This window comes from Salarias fasciatus, unplaced genomic scaffold (assembly GCF_902148845.1).
Source record: "Salarias fasciatus unplaced genomic scaffold, fSalaFa1.1, whole genome shotgun sequence".
In the NCBI taxonomy this organism is placed as follows: domain Eukaryota; kingdom Metazoa; phylum Chordata; class Actinopteri; order Blenniiformes; family Blenniidae; genus Salarias; species Salarias fasciatus.
Genome location: NW_021941407.1, coordinates 1,836 through 6,168, shown reverse-complemented (window position 1 = coordinate 6,168; position 4,333 = coordinate 1,836). Strand labels below are relative to the sequence as shown.

The following is a 4,333-nucleotide window of genomic DNA, read 5'->3' as shown; positions in this document are numbered from 1 at the left end:
GTCGGCTCACCTGGTCCCTGTTGGAGCCACAGTGGAGCCACTGATCTTCTCCCAGGACAGTTCTCTCGTCTGAGACAAAGGCTCCAGTCTTGGTAAGGTCATAGGGTCAACCCCCTGAGGGATTCAGCCACAGATGGACTTTACTAGAAACCTTTGTTTCAGACCTGGAGCCAGACTGCTGCTCTTCCTGTCTTTCTTGATGAGTGTAATGAGTAAAGAGAACTGAACGAGAACATTCAGATAGTTTATCGTTGTAACATGAATTCAGTCCTGATCTCAAAGAAAAATGTGAAAAACAGAGTTTTGGTTCTCAGTTCCACTTCACACAAACAGCAACGCTGTGGCAGCTTTTGTTTCTTCCACTCACACAATAAGAGCGCTTAGCTCTTCTCTGTGATTTTCAAGTTAAAATCAAAGTTATTTTAAGCTTGGAGGATTTGTTTTGTTCATTTAAATGTATTTTGTATTTTTATTTTCAAGTTTGATGCATAAATAAATAAATGAATGAATGAATAAAAGATTCAACAAAGAAATCAATCAAGAAGAGTGGAATCTTTGAGGAATTCCATTCAACTGAGAGGAATCAAAGTTTAAGAAGTGTACAGTTCTCCCTTTTCCCAGCTGTCCCTGAAGGCACCATGAGCACCCCTGAAGTGAATGAAGCTGAGTGAGAACACCTGGACAGCTGCAGGTGGAAGAAGAAGTAGTTCCATCAGACAGCGGCAGGAAAGCAGCTGGTAAATGATGCTGAGCAGAAACAGAAGCAGGAGGATCTGGATCCTGAACCTGGATCCAACCAGGAGAACTGGTCCTCTGACACCAGCTCTGGGAACTATCGGGGACCAGTTTGTTTGGATCAGTCCAGCAAACAGGTTGTTGTGTTGTAGGTCTGTGGGGTGGGCCTCAGGTTGTTGTGTGGCAGGTCTGTGGGGTGACCCTCAGGTTGTTGAGTTGTTGTGTTGTAGGTCTGTGGGGCGGACCTCAGGTTGTTGTGTAGCAGGTCTGTGGGGTGGACCTCAGGTTGTTGAGTTGTAGGTTTGTGGGGTGGACCTCAGGTTGTTGTGTTGTAGGTCTGTGGGGTGGACCTCAGGTTGTTGTGTTGTAGGTCTGTGGGGTGGACCTCAGGTTGTTGTGTTGTAGGTCTGTGGGGTGGACCTCAGGTTGTTGTGTTGTTGTGTTGTAGGTCTGTGGGGTGGACCTCAGGTTGTTGTGTTGTTGTGTTGTAGGTTGACAGAAGAAACACACACATACTGACTGACTCATTGACTGAACAGCAAATCTAACTGAAGACAACCAGTAAAGGAGAGAAAGAGAGTTTGACTGTCAGTGATCGACTTTTATTACTTTATGATGGAACATTTCAAGAAACACCACAACAATGAAACCACAACAAACACCAGATGGAACACAGAAGAAATCACATCTTCAGTGGAGCTAAACTCCTCCCACCCCCTGATTGGCCCCTCTCACCTTCTGATTGACCCCTGCTACCTTCTGATAGGCTCCTCCCACTTTCTGATAGACCCCTCCAACCTTCTGACAGGCTCCTCCTCCTCCCTGCTGTCAGAGACAGAGACGCCCCTCCTACAGAGGACACAGACTCACTGAAGAACCAGGCCAGAGGAATCCTAATCCAGCATATAGAGGCTCAGTGAATGTGGTGTTGAAGGTGTAGAGGTGGATCAGAGAGTCAGAGGAGACTCTGAAGAAGGACAGAGAGCCAGCAGGACAGTCCACATACACTGCTACTCTACCAGAGGAGGAGGAGGAGGAGGAGGAGGAGGAGGAGAGGCATGTTACTCTGTCATTGTGACAGACATAGTAACGTCCACTCCAGCAGTCCAGACTCCATGACTGATGATTCCTTCCAAACCAACACTCCTCGCTGTCTCCTTTCCTTCTGATTCCTCTGTAACTCACTGATATAGAAACATCTCCGCTCCACTCGACCTCCCAGTAACATCGACCACTCAGATCATTTCTACACAGCAGCTGTTTCCAGTAATCAAATCTGTGAGGATGATCAGGATACGGCTGATCTTCCTCCACACGTGTCACCTTCCTGTTGTTGTTGGACAGTTTGAGCTTTCTGCTCATTGAGTTTTCATCCAGTTGAAGTTGAGAGAAATCTGATGGAGAGAAAAAGAGTTCAGTCCTGATGTTACACATGTGATGGATTTGTTGTTTGTGGACTTCCTGACATGTTGTTGATGGAGAGAAAGTTTGATGAGGACACTTTTTGTCAGGCTTCTCTTGTCAGGAATGTTTGAATGAATCCAAAGCTTTGATTGAAAGACAAACGGACAGTGATGAGTCCAACTTACACTTCCTCACACCAGGTTTGAGCCTCTGCTGTCCAACATGGTCCACCCTGCAGGGAGAGAGAGAGAGAGAGAGAGAGAGAGAGAGAGAGAGAGAGAGAGAGAGAGAGAGAGAGAGAGACCAATATGCTGCTTTATGGAAATGATGTTTACTGTTGTTGCCACAGTCCAGATCAATATCAAACACTGTCCAGAATCATCTCCAGGATCACATCACCCACCTCTGTTTCCCAAACTACGGTGCAGGACCAGGGTCACAAACCGTGGTGCGTTAATCAGGCGTTAATAGGAATTTGAATGAAGTGGTTATTATGGGGTGTTTCTGACAGCCCTGCTATCAGTCCATACATCCTTCAACACATTACTAGAGGAAGACACACTAAATGTAGCATGTATACAACACCAGACTACTCAGAACACACACACACAGAGCACGCGAGAGAGAGAGAGAGAGAGAGAGAGAGAGAGAGAGAGAGAGAGAGAGAGAGAGAGAGGTGTGAAGAAGAGAAGAAGAGAGGACAATCAAAGATGGTGGTCTCACTTTTCATCCTTGGTCTGGTTCTCATGTTCTCCACTGAGAGTCCTTGTAGACTGAGGGACTCCCTCCTGTCTGTCCTCACTCCGATCCATAGCAGAGCGCACACCTACACACACACACACACACACACACACACACACACACACACACACACACACATTAATTTTTTAAAAAGCATGAACAGTAACTTAAATCGTCAGTTACTTAAATTAAAGGTTTTGTGAAAGAAGAAAAAAATGTTCCGTTGAAGGCATCACATAGTGGACAACTGCCACAAGAAACTCCTGACAAGGGAAAGAAAGTCCTGAGGTTCTGAAAGTTTGCACTTTCTTCTTGGAATTATTGAAAGACGTGGGAGCTGATGTATGATGGGGTATTTTGATGTTCCTGCTGCAGCCTGCAGCCAGATCTTGGCCTTTTTTGGGTGAAAAGTCACATGATCCACTTGTATAGTTCAAAAATCTGTCTTAAACAAAATGCTCTGACTGTGTGGTGATGGAAAAAGGACTTTGATCATTCTCTTATGCCACTAAAAATAAATAAATTAAAAAAAATAATAATAAAAAAAATAAATACATAAATAATGCCATTGACAAGATCCTCGCTTGAAATAACAGCAATCAGGTGATCTAGATCACTGGAGAGAGATTTAGACTTGGCTCATGACAATCAGGACAGTTCAGAACATGGCCACAAGAGTGGATGTGGACCATTTTCACGCTTTCAATGAAGAATCTAATACTCATAATTCACCTGAAATGCACAGGATTGGAAATAAACAAACTAAAAAATTCCTAAAGAAATTTTGGCTTTGTGCCTGCGAGCTGCTGCCGAATCTATGTGTGTGTGTGTGTGTGTGTGTGTGTGTGTGTGTGTGTGTGTGTGTGTGTGTGTGAGCTCTGAGCTGAGCAGCCATAGCAGAGTGTGCAGCTGTGCACTGACAGTGAATCAGCAGTTTTTCATGCAGTGCGCATGGTTGAAGAAATGGCGTTCATCGACAACTGAGAAGCAAAATTGAAAGTTTCTTTGCACCATTTGAGTCACAAGCCTTTCATGGATTTATTCTGAAGATCTCATGTCTGTAGGATCTTCCATATAGCCTCGGGGAGTTTGGAAAGATGTGTGAAGTTTTGGTTTCAGGTGAGAAAATTTCTCTCCAAAATGCATTAGAGTAGATGGGAGAAAATTCTACACTCTCCTCAAACAAATATATCTGGTGAGAGAACTGTTTGAGATAGAGACAAAATTACCAGATTGTGAGCGTCACAACAAAAATCCCTACGTTTTGTCATTTGTGAAGACTGAGCCAGAGATGTGACCTCGGAGACAAGACAGAGATTTTTGTTTGGTTTAAATCCAGAGCCTCCCGCACTGTAAATTCCTCTGTCCCACTCTTGCCTCTCTGTGACGAACAGTCCGTTAGTCACTGGTGACGTGCACTGCACTTTGCACAGAGACACTTTTTCTCTCATTC

At 44.5% G+C, this 4,333-nt stretch overlaps 1 long non-coding RNA gene across 1 annotated transcript; it reads right to left on the bottom strand.

The window, feature by feature from the left end:
* Positions 1-1,321: 1,321 nt before the first annotated feature.
* Positions 1,322-2,020, bottom strand: LOC115385808 (uncharacterized). Its single transcript, XR_003931179.1, has 2 exons — positions 1,534-2,020; positions 1,322-1,470 (listed from the first exon to the last, which is right to left on the bottom strand). It is a non-coding gene; the product is annotated as an uncharacterized LOC115385808 (long non-coding RNA).
* Positions 2,021-4,333: the final 2,313 nt, after the last annotated feature.